This window comes from Thamnophis sirtalis, unplaced genomic scaffold (assembly GCF_051295495.1).
Source record: "Thamnophis sirtalis isolate CommonGarterSnake01/CBP01778 unplaced genomic scaffold, rThaSir2_p1.2 scaffold_5, whole genome shotgun sequence".
Lineage (NCBI taxonomy): Eukaryota > Metazoa > Chordata > Lepidosauria > Squamata > Natricidae > Thamnophis > Thamnophis sirtalis.
Genome location: NW_028261385.1, coordinates 136,296,970 through 136,318,890, shown reverse-complemented (window position 1 = coordinate 136,318,890; position 21,921 = coordinate 136,296,970).

Genomic DNA, 21,921 nt, shown 5'->3' with positions numbered 1-21,921 from the left:
CTAGGGGTATTGCCAAGCCGCGTGAGTGCCTGTTCACTGCCGCCCGGCTTCCGCGGCTTGGTGCCTTCGAAATGCCAGTGAATAGCGCTCTGCATGGTTGGAGAAGGGGGTTGTACGAGCGGCTGTTCCGCTCTCACCCGCGCGCCTCCCAGCCCCACGATGCCCTGGCCCAGCTCTCCCCGCAGAGCCAGAGCACCTCCGCTGCTGCCGCATGGCTTTTGCTGGGGCTTCCAAACCGAATCTTCTGGCAGTGGCCGCTCTGGGCGTACGCTCTATGGTTGTGGGCCAGTTGCCGGCAGAGCTTACAACCATAGAGCATATGCCCAGAGTGGCCACTGTTGGAAGACTCGGTTTGGAAGCTGCAGAAAAAGCCATGTGGTGGTGGCGGCAGCGGAGGTGCCCTGGCTCTGCGGGGAGAGCTGAGCCAGGGCATCGTGAGGCTGGGAGGTGCGCGGGTGAGAGCAGAACAGCTGCTCATGGAACCCCCCCTCACCAGCTGTGCAGAGTGCCATTCACTGGCATTTTGAAGGCACCAAGCTGCAAGAACTGGGCGGCAGCGAACAGGCGCTCATGCGGCTTGGCGATACCCCTAGGTCAGTGAATGGCGCTGTGCCCAGCTGGAAAGGGGGTAAGCTGGGTGGCTGCTCATGAGTGTGGTCACTTCATGGCTGCTGTGTTGTGCTGCTGCGACAGCGCAATACAGCCATTTGCCCATGAGGCTGTGTCCGGCTCTTTGGGAGCCCGCTCGCAAGAGAGCAGCCGCCCGGCAACCTCAAACAATAAACCCTCCCCTCATAATAAGGCCCAAGCCATATTTTGTGGGTAAAAAGAAAATAAGACCCTGTCTTATTTTTGGGGAAACATGGTATATAAACACACCAATATAGGACAAATGAAATCTAAACATATGTACATGGTGTAGGAAGTTAGCACCCACCCCTCTCCTAGGAAAACAAGATATTTTAGGAAATATTAAAAAGGCAGAATATTATATTTCCCTGGATGAGAAAAGGAGAAACATGTTTTAAAGACAAAGCAGCTCCCTGCAGCTCCAGGGTGGTGGGATTAAGACATGGCCCTCAGGACATGATAGGATTAGCCCTCCATCCATCTAGCAACAAAACTCACCATATGGCAACTGGGGCGATTACATCACCCAGTAGATTCAACCAAGCATGGGAGTCTGACAACCAATCAGAATGCATTTCTTGTACAGGAACAGGAAGCTCTGGGGTGGGGTCTAGAGAGGGCATAAAACCAGGGCACTCTCAGCATCTCTTCGCTTTTTTTCTTCAAGATCTTCAAGGCATGTGATCCCCTTTTCCCCCAGGACCTCAAACCATGTGTTCCTGTCCACCATTAAAACCATCTTTCCAAGCAGCCACCATGTTTCCAGTGTCTTTCTCCCTATTTGGAATTGAGCCCAGAAGGACATTTCTTCCAAAAGCCCTCTATCTTCAGCTTTTTCTAGAAAACAGGTTGTCCAGACAGAGACACGTTGACCACTGCAGGCCACCAGTTCTTCCCACTGAGCAATTCCTTGCTGTTGTTCCCTCCCAGTTTTCTGTTTTAGGAAAGTAACACCCAATGGGTTTCCTTTCTGCTAGCAGGTCATCCTGAGATATATACTTTTAAGTACTGTATGCCTGTTTGTTATTTCATATATATGAGGGACTGTTAAATTTAAATATACAAATTAAACCAACCATTTTAAAATAAAAATTCATCCTTATCAGGAGCCAAGGTGGCGCAGTGGTTAAATGCAGCACTGCAGGCTACTGCTAGATCAGCAGGTCAGCGGTTCAAATCTCACCGGCTCAGGGTTGACTCAGCCTTCCATCCTTCCGAGGTGGGTAAAATGAGGACCCAGATTGTTGGGGGCAAGAGGCTGACTCTCTGTAAACCGCTTAGAGAGGCCTGAAAGGCCTATGAAGCGGTATATAAGTCTACTGCTATTGCTTATCACCCAGTAACATTTTAATACTTTCTAGTGCCATATTTACCAGTAACAGCACAATGACTCCAGTGGTTATAACATTTGTCTTTCAAAGGTTGTTGAATTGAGACCAACACAATATTTTAATTAGTATCCCACCCCCCTCGGCGTTTTTTTAATACATCCACCAGTGTACCATTTCATTACTTCCCAGTCACCTGAGAAAAGTTTACCTCAAATTATTAGGGACAGAAGTGACTGAATAAATGATGAAATGGTACATTGCTGAACTTAATTTTTAACAGCTTGGAAAAATGTATGTAACTCAGGAAAAGAAAAACAGCACTTAAAAAAATTCTTCCAGGTTTCCAACAACAATTTTCTATTTTGATATTTTTAATTAGTTGCCATCAAATTGGTGTTGACTGTTAGCAGCAGCCACCTAGGAATTCTCCATGACAACCTGTACCTAACCTGTTCTGTTTACAAGTCTAATATATAACCATTATGCTATTATAGCATTTAAGTAGCCATAACAGACATTAACCACCATGATAATCAGTGCCTTGATTGAGAGGGCATTCCTACCTCCATTGAGTAGTCAACAAATTACATTCAGCTACATTCAGGGGTGGGTTCCTGCCAGTTCTAACCTCTTCTATAGAAGAGGTTCCATAAATCTACAGTTCCATTTAGAACCGGTTCCAGCTCCCTCCCCCCGCCCGTCCGCACATCATCAAGATGAAGAGCGAGAGGAGGAATTCTGGGAGTTGAAGTCCACAAGTCTTAAAGCTGTCAAATTTGAACACCCCTAGGGTTTTTTTTTCTAAAGGGTTAGGGGTGCAAGGGTCTTGTAACTTGACAGCTTTAAGACTTGCGTGCTTCAATGCCAGAGTTCCTGAGCCAACATTTTGGTTGCTAAGCAAGAGCATTGTTAAGTGAGTTTCACATATTTTACAAGTTGGCCACGCCCACCCAGTCACATGGCCGGCAAGCCACTCCCACCCTGTCACATGGCCAGCAAGCCACTCCCACAAAGCAGGCCACACCTACAGAAGAGTTTCTAAAAAAAATTGAAACCCACCACTGGCTACACTGAATGCCCAAGGGGACATGAGAGGTAAAACAAATGCTTTAAAACAACAGCAACAAAAAATGTGCCCACTTTGCAGAGCTCATATCTGCAATGGTAGAGGAGTGAGTATATAGCAGTGATGGCTAACCTTTTTGTCCTCACATGCCAAAATCACACATGTACAGGTGACAGTACGCATGCACATGCCCGCAACCATAATGCAATGTGTCCCACCACTGCACATGCACACACAACCCCCTGTGCATGCGCGTGCCCCCGTAGCCAATTTTGGGCCTAGCAGGCCTCCCTGAAGCCTCCTGAAACCAAAAATGGGGCACGAAGTGGGGTGCATCACATCCCCTATGCATGCACCCACTCCCCCCTGTGCATGTTCCTGCTCCCCCTGCCCCCTGCACATGTGCCCTCTCACCCCCCTGTGCAATCAGCTAGCAGGCGGGATGTGTGCGCTCATGTGCAGTGGAGCTGAGCTGGGTGACGGCTTGCATGCCCACAGAGAAGGCTCCGCGTGCCACCTGTTTGCCTCACGGGTATATGCATTTTTTTTGAGAATTTTTTTATTGTTTTAGTTAAACAAAAACACAAAAAAAGAATAATCTTTCGTTACATCTTGTAGAAAGCGTATCGATTGGTTACAAATATATTCCGTGCGTTTCTTCCACAATCCTTACATATACTCCATTCAAATCGAATTGTACATTCTAAGTCCAGAAAGAAAAATTATGTATTTTACTACCCCTGTACCGCAATTCTCATTTAATTACCATTATTTAAACATGTTTTTTTTTATCTAGAATCATTTATATTTAAAGACACAACCACCTACTGGCATTCATTCGCAGTTTCAATAGATCTCCAATAACGTTACACCTTTATGACATATTCTAAAACAAATTCAGTTAAAATACTGTGCATTTTGTCTTCCAAAAATGTTCCTGGCCATTCTGATAATGTAGGGTAATGTAGATAAGCCCTTTGTTTGCAGTGGTATAGTCCCCGGAAGACACCGTGCTCTCTGATTTATTCTTCTGGAATCAGACACAAGACTCCATTCTCAGAAGGGGGACGCCATTAATGGCACCAAACAAAGATGTAACACGACTATCCTGGGATCCTCTGGCCTTCTGACAGGCTTTCAATGCAGAGGAAAAAATTGGCCAGCCCTGGCGTTGGTATAAATTATTTCCCTCCTATTATTCACCAATGATGGGAAATCATCACCATCATTGAAAGAAGAACATCATTCCCACCTATGCTTCCATCCAGCTGGGAACAGTCCAACGAAGCATTTAATTTGTTGGAACGTCTGCGACAGGCTTCCATTCAAGATGTGTAATGTCCAAAACGTAGGTGAAAACCATTGTGGTTTAATTGTTCATTATAATTTTATGTTGGTCAGACGATACTGTTCTGGAACAGCTTTATTGCCTATAGTAAATGAATGAATGAATGAATGAACCACTTGGACATACTGTAGAGATGTTCTTTTCTGATGTTGCATTGCCTTCTGCCTTGTGTTCCATCCTACCTTTTTTACAAATACTGGTTCTGCAACCTGATAAGAAGTCCCGATTTGGAAAGTTTTATTTCTTTTAAGACAAACATTTCATCATTCCTCAATCAGTAAGACATCAAAGTACAATTTTTTGTATGTCAAAATAATTCTAGTTTACCACCAAATTCTTGTCTAGCCTAATATATACCCCTCCCTCCCTCCACCCTCCCCTCCAACCCCCCTCGTCCTCCCCCCCCCAACTTCCCAGAACCCGTACACGGTATGGATTTTTAACAAACACAGTCTAAAATCTATTGAGAAAAAAAAAAGAAATAAAAAAAATTAATAACATTCTACATTGACCTTAGCTTCTTCTTGCTGAATTAACTTTAAACAATTTAAATCATTTCTGATCTTAAGCATAGGCTAACTGGAATTTCTTAGTCCCATATTTGTTTTGTATATAGTCAATCCATTTTTTCCAGTCTCGTTTATATCTCTCATTTGAGTGGTCTTTAAGATATGCCGATATTTTAGCCATCTCGGCTAAGTTTGTTACTTTCAATGTCCATTCTTGGATTGTAGGCAAGTCTTCCTTCTTCCAGTATTGCGCCACCAACAGTCTTGCTGCCGTTATTAGGTACAGAATCAAGTTAGTCTCTGCCACTGTAAAGTCAGTACATATACCTAGTAAGAATAACTGAGGATTAAACTTTATCCTTCTTTTAAAGATATTTTGCATAATCCACCATATTTTTATCCAAAATGCCTTAACCTTTTGGCAGGTCCACCATATATGAAAATATGTAGCATCGAGAGAGCCACATCACCAACATTTAGGCTGTAAGTTCAGATACATAGAAGCCAGCTTTTTAGGATCTAAATGCCATCTATAGAACATCTTATAAAAATTTTCGTGATAAGAAGTCCCAAAGCAGGCTAAGAAGGGGGGAAAAAAAGAGAGTAGTAGTGAGCTTCTCAGGAGAGCAGCAAGTTGTAACATGTTTCTATGGAATAGTTGCACTGCATATGCAGAAGGTTCTTTATATGTTAAATGAGGCTTAATGTAGAGCCATGATGGGGAACCTATAGCACCTGTGCCACAGGTGGCATGCAGCACCCTCTCTGTGGGCACGCGAGCCGTCACCTCAGTTCAGTTCTGCTGCACATGCGCGGGCATCTCCCGCAGGGCAGCTAGTCGTCAGGTCTCTGCCGTGTATGTATTAGGAGCAGGGTGCATGTGGAGGCCATGCGCCAGTGATGGGATTCAGTCAGTTCGCACCTATTCGGGAGAACCGGTTGGTAACTTTCTAAGTAGTTCAGAGAATCGGCTGTTGGAAGAAATCTCCTTTTGTTTTTTTCCGCTTTACAGGGCTAATCCTGTAAGGAAGGCAGGAAGGAAACATTCTAGTGTTGTTTCTAGCCTAATCTTTATTGCCCTGCTTACAGAAACTGCCTCTCCGGTTAACCCTTATGACATTGTAACAGCTAAGGAGAAGCGCCCATCGACCTGAGTGACCTTGAGTTGGCCACGCCCACTCAGTCACATGACCACCGAGCCCCACCTACTCAGATGGTCTTTAGGGCAGAGAAACAGTTGTAAAATTATTTGAATCCCACCACTGCCATGCGCGCATGTGCAGGGGACATATGGGGGGCACCTCCATGCACAGGGGTGGGTGCATGTGAAAGGACTGTGCGTGCATTGTATTTTGGGGGTTTGGGCGTGCGCACACACTTTGGGCACTTGATCCAGAAAAGGTGAGTCATCACTGACATAGAGGATTCCTCTGGACAAATGGATATAGTAAATATCCATGACATTGTTATCTGGGAACTTAAATATTTAAATAACAGATTTTTTTAAATCCAAAGTTAGACATTTTGAAGAATGGCAGCAACTATTCTCAGCGAAACTAAGTGCTGTGTCATAACTCTTTTGATTTATTATTAAATAATGATTAATAGTTAATAATTTAGATTTAATGGCATACCTATTTGGAAAGATATAAGTTCATTTTGAACAAGCCTTTCCAGAACAGCTGTACAAAAAGCATCCATAAGCAGCAGCCTAACCAGTTTGGCTGTCCCCACAAGGCTAAAATTTCCCACAATGGGGGAGGAAAACGTATATTAAATAAAAAAAATACATGGTATTTGCTTCCTGACAATCCTTAAAGAACATTTCCGCCGCATATAAAATACTGAGCATAAAGAAAATCCAAATTATAGTGGAAACACATTTTTAAAAAATGATATTTACAAAAGCAGTGGAAATTTCCTCCCCAAACATCTTAATTTCGGATTAGACATGCATAGGATTATGCTCTAAATGATCTAGCCAGCCTTATTTTATTGCTCAACTAAACAGATTTATTTTTTATTGAAACACTTAGCTGTAATATTAAGGATCTTTACTGAGAAGTAAAATTTGTCAATGGCTTGACTTGAGGGAGTAATGGAATGAAAGTTTGGGGTGTCCCTTACACACCCATGGGCATTTCACCTACACTTTCACTCCCCCTTAATTCCCACTCATTGATACTCCCCGCCTTCTATCCAGTGTGCGAATCAGCCGGTTCTATATAGTTTGGGTGAACCGGTAGCAGTGGCGGTGGGAGGTTTATAGGTTTATAGGTTTTATTCAACTTGTATGCCGCCCTATTCCCGAGGGACTCAGGGCGGCTAACAAAACCGGAAGGGAGGGGAACAATACAAAAGGAAAGAAAACAAAGACAAACAACAATACAGAACCAATTTAAAAGGTCTCAGCAAGTACACCAGTTCGAGTGGGGAACTGGAGGCTCCACCCACCCACCTGGATGTCATCACGTCCCGTTTTTGATGCTCTGCGCATGCACGGAAAGTCCTGCACATGTGCACACACTCACATTTGCGAACTTGTAGCAAGGTAAGCTGATTTCACCTCTGCCTCTATCACGTTTACACCACCTGTACTTCTTTATTTTCTGTCTCATTTCTACATTTTTCTCAACTGGTTGTGTGTGTGAGAGAGAAAGAAATAGGAACAGTAAATGTCCTTCTGTTGTATTCCTCCCCTCCCCACCCTTCTGCTTAACAAAGCAAATATAATGCTTAATTTGGCCACAGCATTATTGTTGTCATCTATGTATAGCTGTGATCAGGAAATAAAAAACAATGGAAGATTGGAAAGTTTTCTATCCTTCCCTGGACTTCTGATTATCCCCAGAAGGAAAATTCTTCCCAAGAGTTGCACCAAGATTTGTACCCTTTGGACCTGCTGTGTGGAAGAGATGCTGGACATCTTCTCTAAATTCATAGCTTTTATAAGTTTATTAAAGAGGTTTTCAATGGGATAAAAACACTACAAATTTCAGGTTGAGAGGAAGAAGAAGAAGGAAAAGTTATCAATCAAAATTATTAGATTTAAAGCAGTTTATTTACCAACATGCAAAGAAAAATCTGCTGGCCAGATGCTATTTGTTTTACTGGTAAATGCATCTGTTCTCACCAACCACATCATTGGTGATCATTGCTCTGATTTTTACTACATTTTTATAAAGCTTAATGTCACTGTTGCTTTTTAATAGGACAGAATGGTATACCCTGGAAAAACTCTGTGAGATCTCTTTCAAGGGATTTTATGGGGTATAAATCAACATGGTGTGTATGATCATGCAAAGGAAATCCCAGTTGTATCTAGTGCATGTATGTGCATTAAGATTCATGTAAAAAAATGGGGTTCTGATTCAGGGGTGGGTTCAGCTGGGGGTTCACAAGGGATCGGGAGAACCTCTAGCTAAGATTCTGTGCAGTTTGGAGAACCCCCCAAATCCCACCCCTGGATGGCACCTCCCCTCCCATGAGTCCCCAGCCAGTTTTGGATGAAGGTAAGCCAGTTTTGGATGAAGGTAAGTGGCTGCAGAGGCTCAGGGATGGTGAAAAATGGGTCTACTTGAAGTTTGGGAAGGCTGGAAATAGGCCCATTTCCGGCCTCCTGAGGGCCTCTAGAGCCTGGGGAGGCTGTTTTTGCCCTGCCGGAAGCTTGAGGAAAACCTCCAGAGCCCAGGGAGGGCACAAACGTCACCACCGCTGTGGTACAGGAGGCAAACTAGGCCACGCCCGCCGTGGTCATGCCCACCCTGCAACTGGGCAGAGAACCCCTTGCTACAATTTTTGAAGCCCACCCCTGTTCTGATTGTGGAGTCACTGTACAGGCCAGAAAGAGGGCTGTGAAAGTATCTACAGACGCCTCACATCCTGGACATAAACTATTTCAGCTTTGTTCTGATCCTATTCTCAAACACAACGAGTTTAGTTTTTTAAACTAAATGTTCCTTTTATTAGGAACTGACTTTGGGCAAAAAGATAGAAATCATTTCCATTTTTCCTAGTGCCTAAGACCTTGGTCGGAATAGCTGCAATTGTTGATAATAATTGTATTTTGGGCAATAACATCAGAGTGAAAAAATGTGGATCCTATACTGTTGGTGTCCTTAACATTCAATTAATTATTTTGCTCATAGATTGCCAGCTTTACATCTATGGTCAGTTTATATTCAATATTTGGAAAATGCCTTTCCCTAAGTAGGCAAAACAGATTGAGGGCAAGTGAGCCAAGATGCTAGTCTGTTCCACTTTTGTCCTCACACCTCTGCTTTTGACCTACATGTTTGGAGATGATTTGGGTGAAATAATTTCAAAGACAAGGCCCCCTTGTGCCATTTTGAATTGAGTCTGAATAGTTTTGGTTAGAAAGATGCAATTGCCAAGTTCTCAGTTCATTCTCTCCCCACATTGCTGCAATTCCAGAGGAAATTCAGCACCAGCCCTGAGGCTGATTGCAAAGTCTTGAGGGTGATGTCATGTCTGCCTCAAATAGGATGCCAGTCATTGTTCACAATGTGACCGGTATATTTTGGAAGAGGCACAAAAACAGATTTCAAGATGGAGTTTCTGGCTGCACAGGAAACTGTCTATCAGCTTCCCTCCTGTTTTTGGCTGTGTGCTTTTCTTTATCGGAAGCTATGTATTAGCTCTATTACGTTTAATATTCTATATCAGCAGTGCTCTTAATATGCACATATTTAATGTACATTCATTTCTCAGCTAAGCTGTCCCTTAGTGGAGCTATCTCCTTAACAGAACAGATAGGAATGTCAGATACAATCAGTTTAATACATTTATAGAAGAACATATGGAGCACTAGCATTTAACCGCAGTTTAAAAACAAGCACATACCAACATGATTTATGCTTACAGTATAGCAGATTCATATCCCCGAAGCTTTCAGTCTTTTGACTGCTCCTTGACAAACCCAGTAATGAACTTCAAGTAGGCTCTGATGAGAGAGCTGGAGATCTGTAAGCTTGTGCACTCTAAATCAGAATCCAGAATGTAATATGTTTTAAATGGGATAACATAGTATTTACACGAGGGATGCAAATAATGCAACCTGCTGTAGATGTTGTAAAGAGTCTTTGTGCAGCACAAAATGGGCATTTACAAAATGGAATTTGGAAATCCAGACAGTTACCGAAATGCTCAGTTCCGTCGAATTTAAAGACAGAAATGAGATGCGTTTTAACAGTTCTCTCTCTGCTACTTTCCTCCAACTTAGGGGAGCAAGGCACTGACAGGAAATCTATTAAAATAAATTAAAGCAACATCTCTGAAGATTAAAACTGCTGAGTGTGTGTGATTCAACATCAGTGCATGTGCTCTGTTGAAATGCTTGCTGCCAAAGGCATTTCAGGCATCTGATGCAGAAACTTGGAAAATGTTTGCTTCTAGTGCCCCACATGGCCCACGAAGACATGGCGTAGACCAGTTGGGATGACTAAATGTGCTTCTGGACAGAATCTGTGCACTTTAACATTTATTTGTTCAAATGTTTTTAAAAAAACATATTTCCTGGCAATATTCTTGCCTCTGCGCTACTCTTACAAGCATTGCCTGAAAAGAGTCAGATTGCAACTGTAAAGATATCTAACTAACAGCCATCTTGATGTAATAGAAGAATAGGGCAGAGATCAACTTGCTGTGCTTGAAGACATGACTACAACTTAAACCACTGGTATCTATTGAGGTCAAGATAAAATATCTAGTTCTATCCCCAAGAGTATCTTCAGGTGATTCTTCCTGTGCCTTCATTCCCAAAACTGACTGGCTCCTTTCCCAGGTAGCATGAAAAAGCAAATGCTCATGGTATTAACTGCAATTATAATGCTAAGTTAGAGTGTGTGTGTGTGTGTGTGTGTGTGTCGGGGTGAGGTGGGGGGGTGCATGTGGGCAATATACTGTGCATACATTGGAAGGCTTCCTGTCCTTGAAAAACCTCCAATGATGGAAAAAGGAGTCAACCTTGAGCAGATCAGGATTGAACTCCTTGCAGTCGGCAGAATTAGTCTGCAATACTGAATTCTAAACACTGCGCTACCACAGATACATGGGCACAAGCACAAATACCTAGATATACATACACATATACATACATACATGTATTGCTCCTTTTGGTAGGAATATTACATCTGGGCCACAATACGATCACTAAGGTTCCAGTTGGCACTGGTATCTCTGATCTCAGGATTAGGAATTTTGTTCCCTGGACATTTTTTTTAAAAAAACAACAACAACAAGCAGCACCATTTTTAAACATGAAATGCCATCCTTAATCTTGTCCCGGTGTCTGTTTTTGCATTCAGGTTGAATCAAATTTTGGCCTCCCGTGCACCCACATCCCTGACCACACCTTCAGGAATATTCTTCCCAGGCCATAAAAAATGCTCAATTTTTTTAAAAACAGCAAGCAGAACCATTTTTTAAGCATGAAATTCCACCCTGAATGTTGTCTCAGCATCTGTTTTTGCATTCGGTTTGAAACAAATTTTGGCCTCTTGAGCACGCACTTCCCTGACCCCCAGCATTCAGAATTTTGTTCTGCAGGAACTAAAAATGTTCAATTATTAAAAACAGCAAACAGCACAATTTTAAAGCATGAAATCCCACTCCGAATCTCATCCCGCTCTCTGTTTTAGCATTTGGATTGAAAACAATTTTGGTCTCCCAGCCTCTCTCATCCCTGACTCTGGCATCCGGAATTTTCTTTGCTATGGACAAAATGGGGTTGATTTTTTAAAAGAGGGAACCAACCAACCAATACCATTTTAAAACATCAAATTCATCTCGTCTCAGTGTTCATTTCTGCATTTGGGTTGAAAACAATATTGGCCTCCCAGTCTCCCACGTCCCTGACAGGATTTTTTTTTTACCGGGGACCAAACATGGCTGATTTTTTTAAAAACAGCAACCAAATCAATTTTTAAATACGAAATTGCATCCCAAATCTCATCTCAGTGTTCCTTTTAGCATTTGGGTTGAAAAAAAATTGGCCTTTCCACCCTGTGCCTTCCTGACCTCAGAATCAGGAATTTCTTTTGCTGGGAACCAGATATGGTCAATTTTTAAAAAGAGTAACCAGCACCATTTTTAAGCATGAAATCCAACCCCAAATCTTGTCCCTGCACCCATTTTAGCAGTTGGGTTTTAAAAACTTGGAGCCTCCCAGACCCCCACATCCCTGACCGTGGCATCAGGAATTTTCTTTGGGGGAGGGGACACACACAACAAACTGGAAACTGGCATATCCAGTTGAATGCCAGTCCATGACTTGAGTAGCACGTGATTATGGGAACAATTCTGGTTGTCGGTAAGCTTCCAGGTGCATTCAAGATGTAGTTATTAACCTTTAAGCTCCTTATGGTTCAGAACCTGGTATAAGTTCCAGAGGGGATTTGCTCCCATCCCCTATGGAGGGTCTCTGCCAGCATTCTTGAGTACAAGCCATCTCAGTTGCAGCTTTCCTCTTTTGGAACGACATCTTGTATATGAGGAGATGTGGTAGCTCAGTGCCTAAGACGAATCTGACAACCTTCTGATCAGAAGGTTGGCGGTTCAGCGGTTCAAATCCCTAGCACTGTGTAAGGGAGTGAGCTCCTGTTACTTGTCCCAGCTTCTGTCAACCTAGCAGTTCGAAAGCATGTAAAACTGCAAGTAGAAAAATAGGGACCATCTTTGGTGGGAAGGTAACAGCGTTCTGTGCTCCTTCGCTGTTTAGTCATGCAGGCCACATGACCACAGAAATGTCTTTGGACAGTGCTGGCTCTTCATCTTTGAAACAGATGAGCAGTGACCCCTAGAGTCGGGAATGACAAGCACATGGGTGTGAGGGGAACCTTTACCTTTACCTTATTCTTGCATATATAGGTGGCCCCATCCCTACTGGTATTCTGAAATGCCACTGAGGCCTTAGATAGCTTAATAAAGCTATGCTAAGTGAATTTTTACTGTTTCCCAACAGTGATACCCAGTTTCTAATCATTTTCAGAAATTACCTATCTACCATAAATATCTCGAGGATAATAGAGATCTTCAAAATGACAAGTTTGCAAAGTCACCTGGTGGGTTTACCTTCTTCTTGTATCATAGCTATCATTTCCATTGCCATTGGATCTAATTATTATTATTGTTAAAAAAATCAACAAAAACTATTTAAAGAAAACAGTAGCATAACACGGACTGTTCAGTAGACAATTCCATTTATGTTAGTTGGGGAATGATACATATGCATATTTGCCCTGGCACCACTGGATTTTGTCATGGAAATATACTCGGTGAACATGTTGTTCCTTCGAAGTGAAGTATAGAAATGCTTCTGAGTTAAAGAAAAGTAAAAATAAACCAGCACATTATTCACTAATACATTCCTCTCGCAGCAATAAAAACTAAGTGCTGTGTTTCTCTTCCCATGACTCATTTGGAGGTCTTTTTAAATAGATGTTTGGTGCACTTGGACTATTTCCAGAGAACATATTTCAGTTTGAGATAGGTGTATGTTCTATGAGACCACAATACTGTAGGGGCAAAACATAATTCATGGCTTCTTATCTCAGGCAAGAACAGTGCAAAAGTGGAAATCACCTCCTATCCTTTCCATTTTGTTCCAGGCATTCCAAGTTGGTTAGAAAGGCTGGCATAAAAAAAAAATAATAATCACCTCTTTGTGACTGAAATAAATGGCATCTCACGCCAAAGCCATTTGTGTGGGAACTTGAAGAGCAGACATTTTCCCAGTATAATCCTTCTGTGAGGGAGTTGGTGATGGTCTTCAGCTGGTATTCCTCAAGGAAAGGCATGCCTTAAGGGCATTCTGAAATATCTGTCTGACCACCTTAGAACTATTTGCAGAAAAATCAAAATAAATAACGTGTACTACTTTAACTTTGCTCCCAGATGAAAGTTGGGACAGTTCATGCATTGGTCTGGTTGTAGCTCTGAATTTTCCCACAAAGAGTCATTTTTCTCACTCAGCGTCTGGTGACTAATCATGTAACGATGGTCAAAGAGGGTTAAAGGTCATGCTAGTTTAACCAATTTGCCACGTAGACTGGCACTATATTACTCATTTAAATCAAATCAGACGGTGACATTGTGCTAAGCTTTGGCTTGTTTAATTATGCTTTATTGAGTAAGCCATAGTTGGCTGAATGTATATAAACTATGCTAAATGATAAAAGTGTTGTTTTTTTTGTACAGTCAAGTTTGTACCGGAAGAGGAAGAAAATGCAGGAAGATGGAGAACTTCAAGACAAAATGGAAAGGACTCACTACAGAGGGATATAGCTCTCAATGGTTTTCGTATACACTACAAAAAGTTTAATAGACAAAAGGGGAAGTGGAATTGAAGAATATAAACAGGAATTTGAAAATGACTACAGATAGTCCTCGAGTTACAACCACAATTGAGCCCAACATTTTTGTTGTTATGTGAGTTTTATGACCTTTCTTGCCACAGTTGTTAAGTGAACCATTGCAGCTGATATTTTAGTAATTTGGTCGTTAAGTGAATCTGGCTTCCCCATTGACTTTGCATGTCAGAAGATTGCAAAAGACCCCGGGACTCTGCGACCGTCATAAATATGAGTCAGTTGCCAAGCACCTGAATTTTGATCACATGATTATGGGGATGCTGCAAAGGTTGTAAGTATGAAAAACGGTCATAAATCACATTTCTCAGGGCTGTTGCAACTTTGAACAATCACTAAACAAACTGCTGTAAGTTAAGGACTACCTCTATCTATACATGATGGACATGTAATTGCAAAATTGTGTAAAACTTTGTTAAGATTTGAAACTGAAGAGGAACAAGTTAAAGATTGCATAATAAAATGGGCTACCAGTTTTGACTATAATATATAGAGGGATACATAAGAAAGAATGTTGATAAATTGATAAAATCAATCTATCAATCTATCAATCTATCAATCTATCAATCTATCAATCTATCAATCTATCAATCTATCAATCTATCAATCTATCAATCTATCAATCTATCAATCTATCAATCTATCAATCTATCAATCTATCAATCTATCAATCTATCAATCATCTATCTATCTATCATCATCCATTCATCCATCCATCCGTCCATCTATCAATCTATCATCTATCATCATCCATCCATCCATCCATCCATCCATCCATCCATCCATCCATCCATCCATCCATCCATCCATCCATCCATCCATCCATCCATCTATCTATCTATCTATCTATCTATCTATCTATCTATCCTATTTATTTTATATTCAGGAGCAACTACAGATCTTTGGATGGGTGGTTAAAGTATCATAATGGCTGGATTCATACGAACCAAAATCAAAGCCCACCCACCTCCCAATGTTATGGCTTAGTATGTTGTATGACCCAATTCTAATTGAATGTTTAAGATATAAACTTTTTCCTTACTAGGAGCATTTTCATTGTGATCCAGTGTTATTATTCTGATCCACACAATCATGCTACATGCCAACAATGTGGGGCCTTCCACCCTGGAGAAAGCTGATCAACGGCAAATTTAAGTGATCTCAAGCTCAAGCAGTTGCTATATGATCTTTTTAACTGGAAATGCCAGGGAGTAAATTAGAAACCAGCAACAGTGTGAAAGTTGTTTTTCATACAGGTAAAAATAATGCTTATCACCAAAACAACAATAGACAGATGCAGCTTGTCCATCTTCACAGAAGTGGCACAAAACAAACGTTTTGTCACTATGGACACTACATATAGATGTCTCATTTGTAATCTAGTACTTTTGCGTTTTAACCTTAGCTTTCCTTCTGATAAATATAAGAAGTCACAGCTCTTAGAATCTTTTTCCTTGGATTAAATATTTCTAATCTAGACTGCAAGAAGGGACTCTGTCGAATATATAACTGTCGACAGACCCCCTCCCCATTATAATCTCCATTCACTGTTTCCTAATGGTTTCTGATTGTTGTTAACTACTGGGAATAAAATGTTGAATAGTTTAGATGTTGACTTTAACATAAAAGAATAATATTGATCTGTTTTGCTATGTGTATCTATATATCCAGGATTGCCTTTGGTTATACTGTTTAAGAATATTAAGAGTTGAAGTCCAATATATCTGTAGGGTATTCAGGGAATTGAGGGAAACCGTTCCAGGAATACAAAGCTCCAGAACATGAATTTGCATCAGAGAGCCAAGGTGAGGACCATAAGACACTGGATAAGTAAGTCTCTGAGGACCTGAATCCTAGTACAAGAAGCATGCCAGAAGCACGTGCCATTGCTCCATATTTGGTATCTCAACAGTTTTGCTACCGTCATGCTGAAAGCTAAATGGCAAACAAAAGAAAATTGTGTGACTAAAGCACCTTAGGATGCATGGTCTGCTTGGGCTGAAGCTGTTGTTTCCAGTCATGTTGGATCATGTCCTCAGAGAGAGGTTGGGAGCTTCCAGTACAAAATCCTGTACTTGTGAACAGCCAGAGGTTAGAAAAAGTTATGCAATACTCTCACTTTATGCATCTTGTTTGCAGGCCATAGAAATCTTGACCTTTCTTGTAGGTATAAAGATGTTTTTTGTTCTACCCACTGAAACATGGTCAGCATTAATAAAGTTTGTGCATCTAGAATCTTGAGCTAGATTAGGACTTGAAGATCCACAATGAGTGGCTCTTAATAATTTTGGTATGCAATTGATAACAGTTTTGTTAAGGCCTTTGATTTATAGCAATAGCAATAGCAGTTAGACTTATATACCGCTTCATAGGGCTTTCAGCCCTCTCTAAGCGGTTTACAGAGTCAGCATATTGCCCCCAACAACAATCCGAGTTCTCATTTTACCCACCTCGGAAGGATAGAAGGCTGAGTCAACCCTGAGCCGGTGAGATTTGAACAGCCGAACTGCAGAACTGCAGTCAGCTGAAGTAGCCTGCAGTGCTGCATTTAACCACTGCGCCACCTTGGCTCTCTAACACAAGGAGCATACTTATCCAGTTTTACTTTTAATTCCTAAGGATGTCTGAACTATTGAATCAAGCTTTATGCCTTTTTAAGTTTCACACCCTAAAGAAAAAATCTTGCAAGAAAGATAAATATTGCCTATGCTTGGGTAGGCAGGAATCCTATATGATGACCAATATCTTCTGTCTGAAAAGTTGTTGAAAAGAACAATCGAAGAGACAACGGGGATTGAAAAAGGGTTTCCACAAGATAAGTGGAAGATGTTTTAAATTTATTTTTAAATAATTATCATTCTTTCTAATTTCTTTTTTGAGAGAAAGCAGTGGGTTATTTTAGCAAGATTGTGTGACAAAAGCTAACATGTTTAGAACATAACATTCTCTTGAATTACCTGTATTTTTTGGTGTATAAGATGCACTCCCCATCAAAAAGTGGTTGAAAAAGTCTTTGTGTCTTATACATCAAATGTTGCTGAAGCCCAGCCAACTTGCCAGCCCCCACCCTTTGGCCATTTTCCGCCTCTGCGCATTGCGTTTTCGGGTTCTCTCTGCACACTCCGTTTTAGACCTGTTCCAGGCATTGGGTATCGCCACAGCACATCAATGCCGATTGCTGGCTCTGCGCCAAAGGTGGGTTCCTACCAGTTCGCACCTATTCGGTAGAACCAGTTCATCAAATCTACCGAACCGGTTAGAAGAGGTTCCACCAGTGGACCCGGAAAGCAGGCCACACCTACAGAAAAGGTTCCAAAATTTTTTGAAACCCACCACTGGTCCTTGGATATGATTATTCTACACTATCATGCTCATATTTATAAAACTCAGTGCTTCTGTGAAAGGTAAGGTTGACTACTGCGTTTGTGGTGCAATCAGAACATTGCATGTGTTGAAGTTGTTTTAATGCAAACCAAAGATGCCTTTTAAAAAACAAGTTTACATCATATTCTTATGCATGCCAGTGCTGTGTGTGAGGTAATTTAAGGTAGTTCTGACAAGTGTCGTCGGCATCTTCATATCCGGTCACATGGGTGGCAAGCCACTCCCATCCGGTCACATGGGTGGCAAGCCACTCCCACAAAGGAGGCCACACCCACAGAGTAGGTTCAAACAATTTTTGAAACCCACCACTGCTCTGCGCGTTGCATTTGTGTTCTCTGCACACTCCATTTTTGGCCTCTGTGTGTGTTGTGGTTTTGGTCTGTTCCAGGCAGCGGGGAGGCCTCTCCTATCTGTACTTACTGTTAAAATGATGTACTAGGTTTTTTTCTTTTTCCTTTGTTATAATTGTTTTACTTTTTAAAAGATACCTTTTCTCCTTTTTTCTGTTCTTTGGCAATGTATATATTTCTATCATAATTATCTTTGTGTTTTTTTCTTTTTTCTTTTCTTTTTCTGATACTATTTTAAAAGCAATAAAAATAAAATTTAAGAACAACACATTGCTGTTTCAAACAGTTGCAAACACCCCTGCATGCTTCAAATAATTTTTCCCCGTTCAAAATTAAACTGTGGCAATAGCCCCTCCACGTCAGTGTTAGCACACGATAGGCAGATTATTCTTTTTTGTCCTTTTTTCTTTTCTTTTTCCAATACATTTTTTCTTCTATGGTGACTGATAACTGCCTTCTCTGCTCTGGGCCCAAAATGTCACTTTACATATGAGCTTCCAAATGTTCCTATTTTTCTTCTCTTTAAAAAAAACCCCCAAAAAACAGAGTATTTACTCTGCACTGCCTCTCACAAGAGCCAAAATACACAACATCCATTAAATACTCTGTTTTGTGCATGATCCTTCCAAAGCAGCATTTTTTTAACCAACATTTAATTTCCACCGACTCAGTTCACACACTGTTCTAAGCCCCAGTGTGGCTTGGATAGTTTTGGCTTAGGGCAAGAGGGTTCCCACTAAAACCTATGGATTAGGAGCTAGCCTGCTAGGGAAACTGAGGAATGTGGCCTTTGTAAATTCCAAGAAAAGCTGCACTTGATCTGTACTCTTTGAACTAATAAGCTCCAAGAGGTTGAATCCTTGGCTTAAGGAGCTATTCAAAACACACTCAGAAAAATGCATTCCAAGAAAAAATTGGATAAGAAGTGCATATTTTGAGAAAAAGATGTGTAAAAATGCAATGCTTCAATTTGATTTATTTATTTATTCTTTTATTTATGTATTTTTTCAAATTTATATAGCCGGTCTCATGAGAAGTGAATCGGGGTGGTGTACAATAGTGAATAAAAAAGAATATATGTATACACACACAAACATTTACACACACACATTAGTGGTGGGATTCAAATAATTTACCAACCAGTTCTCTGCCCTGATGACCAGCTGGGTAGGCAGGGCTCGGTGGTCATGTGATCATGTGGGCGTGGCCAAGTCAACGTCACTCAGGTCAATGGGCACTTCGCCTTAGTTGTTACAATGGTAATAAGGGTTAACTGGAGAGGCAGTTTCTGTAGGCAGGTCAATAAAGATTAGGCTAGAAACAACACCAGAATGTTTCCTTCCTGCCTTCCTTACAGGATTAGCCCTAAAGTGTAAAGTGGGAAAAAAACAAAAGATTTTTTCCAACAACTGGTTCTCCGAACTGCTTAGAAAGTAACCAACCGGTTCTCCCGAATAGGTGCGAACTGGCTGAATCCCACCACTGACACACATACATATATACATATACAACAGACATTTAAAAATAGCAAAATCAAGATTCGTACCCTCACCACCCTCCAGGCCTTCCGCATAGCCCTTAAAACCTGGCTGTTCCGACAGGCCTGGGGCTAAAGACTCGCTGCCCCACTTCGAATGGTATGATTGTTGTGCTTTTAACTATGTATGGTTTTCATGTTTTTGTAACTCTGTTTGTTTTTCCCCTCCCTTTTGAGTTGTGAGCCGCCCTGAGTCCCTTGCAGGAAAAAGGGCGGCATACAAATAAATTAAAATGAAATGAAAAAAAAATGAAATTTAGGAAGGCACCCTGATTGTGCACAGGGTCTGTCTGTGGCAGTGCGACCCCCATCCAGTACCAACGATGGCATAGTCCTAGAAGCAGTAAGCCCCCAAACCCAGAACCTCTCAGTCCTGTCAGGATTCAGCTGAAGCCTTTTGTTATCCATCCAGATCCTCACAGCTTCCAGGCACTGGGATGAAACATTCATGGCACTGTTTACTTCTCCAGCGGCCAAGATATATAGTTCAGTATCAACAGCATATTTCACCCTATAGTGATGGATGAGCTCATGGCCTCATGTAGATGTTAAAAAGGAGAGAGGATAATACCAAACCCTGCAACACTCATATAGCAGGGATTAATGGTGGGTTCTCTCCTCTTCAATCATCACAAATTGTTGTCCCCCCCCCCAAAAAAGAAGGTGAACCGGCACACTGTTGTGCTGCCACACCCATTTTCTCAGCTGATTCAGAAGGATAGTAGGTCAATTGTATCAAAAGCCATCAAAAGGTCAAGTAGGGTGAGGATGGATATACCACCCCCATCTCGCCCATTCCAGAGATTATCCAATGCTGTTTTTGTCCCATACACGGATCTGAATCCTGACTGAAATGGATCCAGATAATTTATTCTGGGGCTCTTGTACAACCATCTTCTCAATCACCTTCTCCAAAAAGGGAAGGTTAGATACCGGATGAAAATTATAGTGTTGTATTTTATATAGTTGTAATCTGTCTGTCTGTCTGTCTGTCTGTCTGTCTGTCTGTCTGTCTGTCTGTCTGTCTGTCTGTCTGTCTATCTATCTATCTATCTATCTATCTATCTATCTATCTATCTCTATCTCTATCCATCTATCTCTATCTCTCTATCTCTCTCTGTCTCTCTCTCATCTATCTATCTATCTATCTATCTATCTATCTATCTATCATCATCTATCTATCTATATCTATCTATCTATCTATCTCTATCTCTATCCATCTCTCTCTCTCTCTCTCTCTCTCTCTCTCTCTCTCTCTCTCCTATCTATCTATCTATCTATCATCTATCATCTATCTATATACATACACGGCTGTGTGTGTGTGTGTGTGTGTGTGTGTGTGTGTGTGTGTGTGTTCCAGCATAATTCTGGAAGTCTCAAGCAATTTCAACCAAACTTAGTACATAGATGACTTACGCTCTGGAGAAAAATATTGTGGGGGTAAGACACCCCTAACATCCCTCAAGGTGTGTGGTCTGTTAAGATACAGCCTGTTGTGCCTTAAAATGACTTCTACTTTACTGCCATAAAATGGCTTCTACTTTGCAGCACAGTGGAGTTGCCATGGTAACGGCTTCACAGTACTCCACAAGGGAGATCCCTCTGGTAAGGGGGAAAATTCATCATTAGAAATTACCTTTGGTCTGGACATTTCCCCCCTATAAATAAATAAATACCTGAGCAACCCTGGGTTATCGGCTAGTATATATTATATTATAGAAAATTATAGTCCAGTATAGTGGGATCCAGTGGTAGTTTCCTGAGAAGAAGTCAAACCAAGGCCTCTTTAAGAAGTAAGGGAACAACCCTTTCACTCAAAAAATTAAGGACCTTCAGAACGCCCTCACAGGGAACACGCACACACACAGCCACAGACACAGCCACAGACACACAGACACACACACACACACACACACACAGACACAAACAGGCTGCTTTTGTAAGCCAGAAGGGGCACAGATATAAACAGTAATTTTGAATGAAGATATTTTTAAGTGTAAACTCTGTGGAGATGATGCTGACTGGAAAGAAATGATTTTTCTGCCATTAAGAGAAGCAACAACAGCATTCCCTATTATTACATTTGAAGGTGATTTATTGGATTATTTTTAGCAGATTTTCTCCTAAAGGGAAAAAGAAAAAGAGAATGTGTAGTGGCAAATGAAACCCCATTTCCAATATCTCTCCATTATCTGAGGTCACGTACAAGAAAATTAAGTTGATAAATTAGGGTGTATGTCAGGATATTCTAGAAGAGCCATTCTAAAAGTCCATCTAGGGAACAATTTCTATTTGGAAAAAATCTGAAGTTTAAACATATAAGGCAAAACAAGACATTAAACCATTGAGAAATGGACACAATTTGCTCTGCAGGTTTACA